The following is a 12,554-nucleotide window of genomic DNA, read 5'->3' as shown; positions in this document are numbered from 1 at the left end:
AACATTCCCAGGGCCTTTTTCTTTGGGTACTTTCCAACTACTCTACCCCAAGCCCAAGTGTAGTTGTTGTGACCCAAGTACAGAACCCAGCACTGAGCTTTGATGAATGCCATGTGGTTGGACATGGCCCATCAATCCAGCCTATACAGCTCCCTCTGCAAAGCCTACCCACCATCAAGACTATCACCAGTTCCACCTAACTTGATATCTGCTGCAATATGCCTGCCATTGGCGAGATACAAGAACACATGCTCCTCTGTTTTGCAAAGTCTTCATTTGGAAAATGTAGGTTTGTCTCTTTTTAAATTAATTTAGTAAAAAGTTCTCATGTCCAAGCAAAGATTGTCTTGCACAAAACAAAATAAATAAGTTTTTGTTTGATAGAAACCATGTAAAATAGGGGAAAGAAAGCTGGAATAATTTGGATTTACCTTCCAGTTCTGTGAGAAAACTTCAGAGATGTTAATGATCTAACTGTGCCTTAATTACCCATATATTTGGACTTAGATACTTTGGAACAGGCTTTTCACTCCAGCGAGGCATCAGAAGTAACCGTGTAAAAGAGAACAAAAGATGATAGAATAGAGCATTTCTGTGTGTGCCCAATACTCTGATGTTTTACATTTTAAGAAGCTAAAATTAATGCACATTGATTCAAACAGCTCAAAATATCCTGCAAGAGCTAATCAATCCAAAAGTACTTATGAGCAATAATTCAGTCAGCTGGTGAACTAACTGACTGCTAATGATGAGAGATGAAGACTCTCTGCTTTTGTGAGCGATTAGCTGGATCATCTAATCTGGCACAGAAGATAATTATCTACTAATACATATGAAAAAAATAAAACATGACAAAAAATTATCCCAGCAAGTGCTCATGTATTTGGGGGAGATTTCCAGTAGCTGCTGAGATCATAAAATTAAAGGTGGTATTTCTAGAATAGGGACAAAACGAAATAACTTTAAGCAGGATTAGAGGGATGGAAGTGTACTTGCTTTTTCTTCCTCACCTCACTGAAATTTTATCTCATTGTTAGAGATATACCACGCACCAAAAGTTCTGCTCTTCCATGGCAGAATTAATGCAACATATCTTTTTGCTCAGTGCCAGAGTGTTACTTGTGCAGCTTTCCTGCAATGTTGCAAATCTGCTCCTCAGTCTCAGGTGATGGCCCCTGTGTTAGCAGTGGAGAAACACAAGTTTGCTTGTCCGCCAGCTGCAGCTGTTGGAAGTGGCTCTGAGTTTTCTCTCATATATTTTATAAGGGGAAAATTATAGGTATAAGAAGGTTAAGCTGTGTAAGTTGGTCGCCGCAGGCTATTTATTATCATTTCATAGCAGAGAAAGATAATCTTTGTCTTTAATTACAGTAGATTCCTACATATGACTTAATACTTTAATGGGAACTCACACTAAATCTCTGTCACAGGTTCATTTGCATCTTTGGGCCTTATGAAAATTAGGGTGATTTGTTTCAAAATTAATTCCTTTGCTCATTAAAACATTGAATTGATCCTGTTGTTTTCTTAATAGCAGTTGCAACAGGTGCCACCAAAGAAATTAAGAAACAAACAAACAAGACTGTAACTGTTGTGGTTATACATGAAATTCCACGTGCAATGAATTTATCATATTCTTATTCAAAACATCTGGAATAGGTTAGCTGGAAATCTGTGCATGTGGTCAGAGTCTACTTGGACACAATATCTCTTGATAACTGGGTCTCTGACTTAATCCACTCTTCACCTACTGGTTGTTTCTGCTCCTTTCTGTTTGCCCAAATGGGGCCAGCCTTGGAGTTTTAAAGTTTTGTATGGGAACTGCTGAATCACAGCCTGAACCTCTGATTGATCACCTGAGGTGAGCAATGAGTCAGCCATGGGAGCACAGGTGAAAGCAATTAATTCTGGCCTGGCTCCACCTCTCCTAGACCCATTTAAGAGCTGACTACCAGTGGGAAAAGATCTCTTCTGGAGATCCTCTGCTCTGGAGTTCCATAGCGAGCCCAGTATACGGGTAAGCATTCTATCTATTCTCTTTTGGTATGACAACTGCTCAGCCAAGCTCTCTGGTATATTTCATAATTATGACATCTGAACATTCATTGATTACACATGTTGTATGGTCTCTATAACCAAAACCAGGTTCTGTGGTTGGTTTTGTACGTTCTTCAGCTTTCCTTATCCAAAAGTGAGTTTCAAGGCAGATGAGAATGCTGGCAGTGCCCAGAATAGAATGAACAGCTCTGGAGGAAGGCTGGAGCTAGAAAGTTGGTCTGTGAACCACAGGGGCAGTTGGGACTTTGCTCAGACCTGAGGAGATCAGGGCTAGACAGAGGGTGCGTTACACATTCACTGAAACTAGTTCCTTTCTAAGGCAAGGAAACAGGAAGTGAAGCACGTACAGGGAATTGTTTTCATTGCAGTGTCATGTTTAAAACACCATAGGTGATGGCATTGTAGAATTCCAGCTTAGAAGTGATGGATATGGGACCTGTCCACGTCCAACAACAAGAAGACATTTGTTTGCCTACATGGAGCAAAATGATCACTATCATCAGTGTGTGAAATATGATATTCCTCTGCTTTATAATATGTTTCTCCTAAAAACAGACTCAGCCTGAGGGATTGGAGTCTTCAGCTGTGCTTCATGTGCTGCCGGTTCACCACTACACCAATGGCTGTTGTTTATGGGTGGATGTGCTGCACCTGGAGTAGCAACACACCAGGGCCTGCTCTGCATTCAGTTTTCTCTGTTGATTGTTAAATTATTGTTAAATTATGTTGAATTATCTACATCCACTTAGGCAACATGTAGGCATCCTAATGCATTTCTGTCATATCATCAAAGCAATGCTCTGTATTTAAATTCTGCAGCAGCAATAACAAACTGAAAAAAAGCCATGCTCTTTGAGTAACGCGTAGTGTGTCACAAATGTTCTTCTGAATGATGGCACTGCTACAACTTTAACCATTTTATATTAATTTTCAACTTTGTTTCGTAGTTCTTAAATGAACTGCACATTTGCCAGATAATATCCAGGACACAAAATGCCATTTAGTAGAAAATAGCTATAAAATTACTGTATAACTTCCTGCACGTGTGTTTTAATTAATCAAAGAAAATGTTCAATGTGGAACGTGAAACAATTTATTCTGACTATAAGACAAAGGATGAAATATTTAAATACTCTGTTAAATAATCATAAGGAAAAAACACGTGAAGGTGAAATGAAGAGCTAGAGGAAGGTTTCTCTAGAAGAAAGCATGAGGAAAAACTAAAGGGGAAGCTAAATGAAAAGGAGAGTGGGAGGGGAGATCCCAGTTGAGAAAAGATTAGTAACAAAATTTTGGGAGTTTTTCTTTGTTTCCTACAGAATGTTCTTATTTACATAAAACATGGAGATTGGCCCTAAAAACAATCAGATTCAATATGATAATATTAAAAAAAACTTGAGCTATTTTTTACTATATAGATAAACTCATAAATAAGAATGACAATTTCTTGGTGGATACCAAAAGAAAAAGATCTGCTCTCGCAGGTGATGGACTTGAGGCTTAATCTGAAATCTAACTGGCAGCAGGTGGGGGTGTGAGCTCATGGTGTGTTCTAGAACAATGGAATCATTTTCACAGGTGCTTAGGACTGCAAGAAAGCTACATTTAAGGTGCAATAATTGTTATAGCTTATTTAGTTCTGAAGCTCAGAGAAATCTGTGGAAATACTTGTGTTGTCTTTAACAGGACGCTCAGAATTTATTTTTTTTTTTTACAGGATATATTTGTGATGCCTAAGAAGAAAGTATGCAGCTACCTGGGAGTAGAGAACTCTTGCAAGTAAAACTGTATAGTAAGGACTCAGAGTGGAATTGCTGCCTATTCACTGGTAAGTGCTTTACAGCATCCTGCTGGGGCAGAAGGGAAGTTAATTCACATTGTGATACAGGTTATATTTATGTGCCCATAAGCATTATAAACTTCAGTACTCTTCTGGAGATGTATGTAATCTATGTTTGCAGAACGTTGTTGAATGGCTGAGTTGCAAGTATTGCCTCTTGGCTAGGTGATGGTGGAGAGCTGCAGCTAATTTGCATTTAGTCCTGAAGAAAAGTAGAAACTAGATTTTGCTACTGGAATCCACTGGAATGACTAGTCTGGAAATCTATTTAGTTTCAAAACAGTAATTTGCAAGGTCTCATACACTTATGTTTTCTACGTTGTTAAATACAGATCTGGTTTGTTTCTTTCCCAATTAAAATGGAAACTTCTCCAGAAGCTGTCCTAACCTTCTACAGGCTGTAGAACCATATTTAGAGCTCTGATTTCTTTGTGTTGTATATGCCAGAGGCTGATTCTCTCAGAGGAGATATTGGAGCCTACTGGAGAGCTCTAGCAAGTATGGAAGGTAGATGCAGCAAAGCTTTCAAGCATAGAGAATTTTATTATTATTATTTTTATTTTTTTTCCGTAAGGCAAAGATTCTGAAACTAGAATCTTCTTGTCTCCAGATGCCTTCTGTAGTCTACAGAAATTGTAAGCACCTTCTTGTTGGGTTAATATCTGCCTCTCTGTATGATTCCAGAACAGTGACTGAAAGCAACAGTAACTTGGGGAAGTCCTAACTCAGGAAGAGTAGTTATATTGAGATTCCCTAGTATGGTTCTGAACCTTTGCAAAATATTTTTTAATAAGAGTGCTGGTCAGCACCTTCTCAGGGCAATGTAGATGAGCATCTAGTTCTGACCCTCTCAGATCCTTGTGTCAGGGTTCCCAAATGGAGCCTTTATACATGCTATTTAGCAAAGCATGGAATCAAACTGCCAAGCTTGTATCAGGAATGCCATAAGATGCTCTAGTTGTTCTGCATCCTTTTATTCTCTTAGAAAGAAAAACAAACTATTACAGAGCCTTTTACCTAGAGACTGTGATGAGAGATGCAAATGTGCTGCTAACCAGGGATGCAAACATTGTTTCTATCTTCAGCATCTCTTTTATTGTTAGTCACTCTTCAACTGTGACTTTAGACATTTGTTTGGAAGGAGAAGATGGTGCAACATATGTGATGAGCTCTGATCTGGAGACTGGCAAACTGAGCAGTTAAATGCTGACTGCTGGGCCTGGTAGACAGCTTATTCAAATTTCAGAATGTTGGTTGTAAAACATAATAGGCTAAGTTTTATAGGACCTGAATAGCAAAGAATGTAATAAAGCACTTGTCAGAAAATGGAGAACTCAGTGAGTACGAATTACTTAATTACTGATAAAATGCCTATTATGTGCTAGAAACAATAAACAAAGCAAAATATGAAACTCCTGTCTCTTGTATGCTGAATGACAATTCTTTTCTTGTCAGTGCATTAATGAATCATTAGTTCATAAGCAAATAAAACCTTCGTTTTATCAACAAGTTTGTTATATTTGTCAGAGGATTTTGTTTGACTACATACGTAATATCAGGTGTACTTTGAAAGATGTTTTTTGCATTTCATCTTTTGCAAGATGGCTATTCAGATGATTAATAGATGAAAGGAGTTGTGTTAAACATTGGACATAATTTATTACATGCTTGCACTTCTCTGCAACCTGCAGAGCAGTCAGTAGGGTGCTGCCACATACAGCCAAGCCCTGTAGCAAGGCTGTCTGCAGGCTGTGATAAATGGAGCATGTTACTCACTGAGGAGTGGGCCTTCCCCAGAGTGAGGGAGGGAAAAGAAAGTTGTTTTTGCATTATGACGCTGCTTTTAATATAAGACATTTCAAGTGGTCTTAAGAATGAATAAATCAATTAAAAATAAAAAATGTCAGCCTTATGCTCAGTCTCAGGGAAATGCTGTGCTAGGCTAAAATAGGAAAAATACAGTGTTGGAGAGGGTAAGGCTGAATGAGAGAACTCTGTATGAGTAACATGCTTTTTGTTTCTAACAAACGCTGCTGTGTGATCAATGAACTTTGGCTGTATGAAGATTCAGCAAGGAAAACTGAGCAATAAGGCAATACTCAACAAGTCTTATGAACAAGTGTGTAGGATAGAGCTCTCCTCTCTTACACACCACAGATCTGTACCTCTTTCTCCTGACTTATCTGAGCTAATGGTCACTGAAACTGCTGTTCTGTGTGAATGCAAGGAGGACAAGTGTGGGCAGAGCCAGCTGTGTTTCAAAGAGAGACATGAGTAATGCTAGCCTACCGAGCATAGTCTTGGACTGAGCATAGAAGAAAATGCCTTTCATTAGATAACATTAGGCCTAAATAATATACATGAAGATAAAGATTGCATCTCACAGTGCTTGCTGCTTATTTTGTTTTTTATTGTTGAAATGTCTGTTACTTCCAGATACATGCTGGAAGTCTTGTGGGCATTTTGCAGAGTCATTTGGAAACTGCAGCTGGTTAAAACAAGTAGAAATATGTTCTGTCACTCATTACTTTCATTTTTATACTAAAAAAACATGGCAAATAATGGCTGTCCTGCTTTTCTTTTTTTTGTGGGAATGTACAACGCAAATTTCAGAGTATTATGTGACGACTTCATTACACTAAACATACGTGTCTTTTTTTCTGAAAAGGTTGACTTTAACTTGCTGGAGGAGATTTTTTCACTTTGTCTATGAACTAAGAGTTCTACTCTGGATAAAATCTCTTCCATGCATGTCAGATCTGACTTAGGAATGTGTGCTTAAGTGAATGTTTAAGATATGTTTATCTCCCTCTGGCAAGGGTTTCTTTCATGTGAACTTAGACTTCTCCATATTTCTACATAGAATTCTTCCATACACTGTGACTTCACTCTAAGTGACTCCAGCAGTAAGAGCTCTTTCAGTTCTCATCCATTACCTAAATTATACCAGGCTAAATATCCTTCATTTAGAATCATAGACTGTCTATATGTTAATACCAAAGTTACTCGGATTCTTCCTGATTTGCAAGAGGCTTGAACTAAATTCCTTGCCCTGTGCAATCTCAAACACTAAGGTTGAGTTTCATGTATCTCTGGGACCATTAAGGTCTTGATTGTACTTTGAGGAGATGTATAAACTATTTCTACTCAGGTATACTTCAGGGGGGTTGATTGCAGCCGAAAGGCAGTGTGGTGGTGCTGACAGTGATGTTTGTGTTCTGCCTGCGCTGAATGGGTGATTGATGTATAATTCTATTGACTCTTCCGCTGAGGGCTTCATTTCTGACCTTCCTCTCCTGTTTTTTGTTCTGTTTGCCTTGATTTCAAGACTAGCTTTTGTTTGTTCATCTTTTAGTTTCTTCCATCTGGGTAATGAGTGTTGTATAATTGTTCAGAAGCTCTGATAAAGGACCCTGGTACACATGCTCTGGTGTACAACAAAATGCTGCTGCTTATTTAAAGGAGTTAAGTACTACTACAAAGAAACTGAAGAATTTCAGACTGGAGGAAGAGCAACAGGTTAGCCGCATAGGTGCGGGAGTGAGATAAGTCTAACTGAAGTACTTACTGAAAAAGATCTGGAGCCCTCTCACCTAACACCTTGACACTCTTGACTACACAAAATTTTTGCAGTGATGTTCAGGAATGCCAATAAGAACTTTCTTTGTTTCTTATAGTGCAGCTCTATGGCAATAGGGAGGTCAACCAGTGATAAAAATGGGTTCACGACATGTGCAGGCAGTTTCTTTCCAGATACTTCTAGCACTGCTTCTGTGCACTCTCTTCAAAACAGAAGGGGCTGGGGGTTGTGAGAGCAGAGATTCCTTCCCCCACAGTGACCTCCTTCCGTTTAACAGAAATTGAGGTGAAATTTGTCTGAATTGTGGTCTGAACTCTGAGTTCTGCTGGATTAAATGTTTTCACACAGACTGGCTGACTTCTGATGATGCTGTTTGTCTTCAACCACCATATGGGTGAGTGGAAGTGGTGGCACCTATGTTCTGATGATAGTTACGTGGGTTTGTTACAGGCGTGCAACAATTTAGTGCTGGGATCTTACTTGCATTCTTGTTTTTGCTGTTCTCTGATTGATGACCTGTCATAAATATCACAAACAGATGAGTTTTCTACCCTTTCTCCTCTAGAGACAGAAAGCAGATGCTGAAGAGTATTATGTACTGAGGAACTGAAATAAATAAATAAATATGGAAATCTGTGGAGGGTGACCTTCCTTGCTTTTAATATCAGAAAATGGCCAATGGACTACATCATGAAAAGCCTTTCTTTCCTTATTCTAATCCAACTCATTGGGAATTCAGGTACATGTTTGTGGTAAACTAAATGTTGTGATTCAGTGTTAAGCAGCCTGGTATGCTTTATTTCAGTCTAATCTACAGTGAGCAGATAATTGATGGAGTTTCTTAATTCTTAAGGAAGTAATCATAATGAGAGATAGCTGTTGCTGTCTGGCCAAGGGGTTATTATTCACTCTTCATTTTCATCGAGACACTTGGTTTTCTGAATAACATCCTGTAGGAAATGCTCCTTTGATGAAAGCATTCTTAATCATGTTCCATTTCATATTTATTCTTCATCTTGATCTTTGTAGGAAGCAAGTCATGTAATGGCTTACTTCTGAGAAGCTGGCATTGTGGCCTGCCCCTTAGGGATGCCTGGGGAACAGCAGTGAATTAAAGTTACCATTAAACTTCTTTTTGCAATGGCAAATTGAAAACCCAAGAACGCAGGAAAAGTGTCTCACAATTATCTTTGAATTGCAGACACACAGCAATGCTTAATTCACTTTTAAATTAGAAAGGAGATGCTCTGCTGAGAAACATGCATGCATAGTTTAGGAATATGATGAATTGCTTAGAAGGTTTCAAGCTAATGCTTCTTATGGTGTCAGCTTATCAGCATACTGTATTTTAATTAGTACAAAAGATAATTAAATGATTATAGTGAAGTCTTTCAACAAGTATGAATCGGTATCTGTGTTTGTACAACTTAGACTCTTTCATGGGAAGTGACACAGGAAATGTTTAACAGCCCCTAAAGCCAAATAGCAAAGCCTAAAGTTTTTATGTATGTAGCAGGCAGGCAATAATGCAAAGTATGGATAATAAATGTAAAGTCTTGTGTTAAGCAACTCTATTGCTGTGCTGGTGGGAATGATTTGCCAGGGTGACTGGCATTACTCTGCTGCCTTCTGCCATTAAATGTTGCAACTCTTTGCCATTTTGTGCCTAGCTGCTCAGAGGCTTTGGATGTACGCGAGCAATGAGGTGGTGCTAAAGATCTATCTAAAGATACTGAAGCTTATTGTACATTGCTCACTGGAGGCACAAGGAAACAAGATAGACATAATGATATTCAGAGTTACTTCAAGATCATAATGCCAGCAGTTCTTCTCTTGCCTAAAGCGATGTGGCATCATTTCTCCTCGTGGGACAGTTTCCTGTTAACTTATCTAGAAGCACTGCTGACTTTTCCCGCTGACCCTGTCCTGTCAAAACATAGTTTTTGCAATGTATAAGACTTCCATGAAAGTTTCTAATACCAGATGTTGGCATTTATCTTGTCAAACCAATGTTGCTTGTGTGAAATAATGGATAGACTCCACAGTGCTAAAATTGGAAAGAATACAATTCCCTTAGGGTCGTTCAGTGACCTGCCTGAAACTTTGCTGCTCTATTTTCTGTCTCTACATGGAGTTTTGTTATGGAGTAACCTTCCTCTGAACTCGATCAATTCTGTAATTTGCCAAGAGCAGGAATCTTGTACAGTGTGTGAAAGAGTGTGAATGAACAGTCCCCAATGGGATGGTTGGGGCACTTTAAAGTCTGCTTAGGAAAAGTCTGTTTTTGTGTGACATCAGTGCTGTACAGTTTATAACATCCCATAGGATGGAAGTGTCTCATCTTTCATAAAATGAAAGTTGTCCCAGAGCAGTGTTGCTAACTTTGAAGTTGCACGTTGGGTTTATATCCCTGTCGTGCAATATTGTCAGTGCAAATGATGTGGGTCTAGGCCACCAGTGAATGGTCCTAGTACTATGATGTGTTGGGAGTACAAGGAAATTAAGTTATTTTGGAGACATCTGTATCTTGCTTCTTGGGACTTGACTGTTTCTGCAATGGCTAGCACTCATCTCTTAGCTTATTGGTGGAGCTGCTTTTGGCTCTGGTGCAATAGTTAATCTTACTAAACTACTGGCTAGATTCTGGAGAAAGCTAAAGAAATTTAAATACGTGCTTTTAAGAAGTAATTTCTGTCACTTGCATTTCTTCATAATAGGAGAAACTGCTTTTTCTTTTCTCCATCCACTGCAAAATTATTACGGGGCAGTATCGGAGGGCATGGAATCTAAGGTTTGCTTTTGAATCTGAATATTTTTGAGAATCATAAATGTCTCTTTTTTTTCTGACACTTTTTTTTCCCCCTGAATAGTTGAGCATGATTTTCATCAGAAATACTAGGTTAATAATATTTCTAGCCTGGTGGGAATCAAAAATAACTCTTTATTTCAAGTGGCAACCTGACTATCTGAGACTTTTTAGAGTCAAAGTAGGAAAAATAAGTGAGGAGATTTATCTTCTATCTTTAGAGATGCAGGTTTTTCAGACCACTTCACCCCCACCTGCCTTGCTTCTGTGAAATACAATTATGCCCCATCCCTGGAGGTATTCAAGGCCATACTGGATGTGAATCTGGGCAGCTTGGTCTGGTGGTTGGTGGCCCTGCACTTAGCAGGGGGGCTGAAACTACATGATCATTGTGGTCCTTTTCAACCCAGACCATTCTGTGATTCTATGAAATACTGTTATTTTCAAAACCCAGGATTTAAGTTTCTATACTGGTTTATTGCTAATTATTCTCAAGCATACTGATCCCAGGGTATGGGGATGAAAAGTTTAGATTGTTACTAGGCGTAGAATCTTATTATTATTATTATTATTATTAAGCCTGGAAAAGGCCATAAAGATCATCTAGTCCAACTGCCAACCCATCACCACTGTGCCCAATAAACCATTTCACTCAGTGCCACAGACACATAGAGTCGTAGAATACTTAAGACTGAAAAAGACCTCTAAGATCATTTAGTCCAACCATTTCCAGTACTGCTTTAAAGTAGTCAACTGTTTTTAGATTACTTTATTTTTCTACAGTCTTGATGTAAAGTATTTCTAGATGAACACCGAAGGTATGGACACATTCATTTTTCCTGATCTTGTGAAGGCATCTTAGCGTATTCCTAGCTTTCTTCTAGTGCTAAAAGAATTTTTTTCCAAGTAACTTCAGAAATTATTTTTTCCATTGAAATAAGAAAAAAGTTTTCCGTATTTTCCACTGGACTTCCTGCAAACAAGGATCTTCTGCTTGCTGTTGAGGAGCTGCTGTAGAATTTTTGCTACTGCAGTAATCCAAAATATCATTATTCCTCTTTGTTCAAAATTGTCACAGCTGTAAAATAGTGAAGTGTCTTGGTTATGATTCAATGAGTTTTAAATAATGTCATCATGGCCTAAGGTATATCTATGGGTATATCTGCAAGTAGACATTAGGACATAACTTTGTTAGACTTCTATTGAGTAACCTTTAGATGCATTTCACACTGTGGTCCAGAGTCCCTTGCTCCAGCTGATAACATGTGGCCTCAGGGAGATTCAAACAGCTAGATGGCCTCATGTAAGAAGGAACTTGATGTTCTGGGATATGTTTTATTAATAAATGAATAGGGGATGCAAGGCTGACCATATCTCCCTAGGATCAGCAAAAGGAGGGGGAAAATCATGCAGATAGGAACATAAGCACTTTTCTTGCAGATACTATCTCATCAGTTTGCATCACTCGTCATATAAAAGTGCACTTCAGCATAAAAATACATTGGATTTCTTTTGCAGCTTCTGCATATTCTGCCATCTGTTTTTGGCCCCTTGATTGTATTGCTTTCCCTCATGTTGCATAATGAATTGGACTGAGGATTTGGTTGTGTCTAAAATCAGTTGTTTCAGTTCTTATGAGGAGGCAGTACTTAGATGCAAGCATCAGGGAAAGGGGTAGCTAGAGACCTGACCCCTGCTGAGCTGGAAGGAAGCTGAGTTGCAACAGTGGAGCTGAGCCCTGATAAGAGACGTTAACTACTCTCACCAGTGAGAGGTACTACAAGTCTTACTATGACCTTGTTACTACAGGCAACAGCTCCACCTACTTTGAAAAGTCATAAAGGGGAAGATTTCATACAGTCAAAACAAGGGAACTGAGTGTAGCAAAACTTATGGTGGAAAAACAAGTGAGTATTTCCTTGGAGAACCTGCAGAAAGCACCGAAAGCTTGTCAGCCTGAGGTGTGTGTTCCCAAGAGGTATACTGTGTTTTGGAGAGATATGAAGTAGAGTATGCTCCTGTTGCTATGCTTGGTTGTGTTTTTGTAGTGCATCAAGGCAGAGGTTGGTTTAACTTCAAAATGAAGTACAAGGCTTATGGTGGGAGTAAGAGGGAGAAATTCAACCAGCCTTTGGGGACTGAAGTCTACACAGAAAATGGATGTCTCTTGTTCTCTGCCATTATTTATGTTGCAAGAAACAGGAAGTAAAGGTTTTTTTTTTTTTCCCTCCAGTCTTTCTCCTACCCCACTTTCCTTGAATGACTATGTG

At 38.8% G+C, this 12,554-nt stretch overlaps 1 long non-coding RNA gene across 1 annotated transcript; it reads left to right on the top strand.

Annotated features, from left to right (window-relative positions):
• Nucleotides 1-1,944: 1,944 nt before the first annotated feature.
• Nucleotides 1,945-10,116, top strand: LOC109368854. The gene is made up of 4 exons (XR_002117276.1): nucleotides 1,945-2,017; nucleotides 3,776-3,886; nucleotides 8,044-8,217; nucleotides 9,149-10,116. It is a non-coding gene; the product is annotated as an uncharacterized LOC109368854 (long non-coding RNA).
• Nucleotides 10,117-12,554: the final 2,438 nt, after the last annotated feature.

This window comes from Meleagris gallopavo, chromosome 8 (assembly GCF_000146605.3).
Source record: "Meleagris gallopavo isolate NT-WF06-2002-E0010 breed Aviagen turkey brand Nicholas breeding stock chromosome 8, Turkey_5.1, whole genome shotgun sequence".
Classification (NCBI taxonomy): Eukaryota; Metazoa; Chordata; class Aves; order Galliformes; family Phasianidae; genus Meleagris; species Meleagris gallopavo.
Note: the sequence above shows the minus strand (reverse complement) of the source record. Positions and strands in the feature narration are given on the sequence as shown.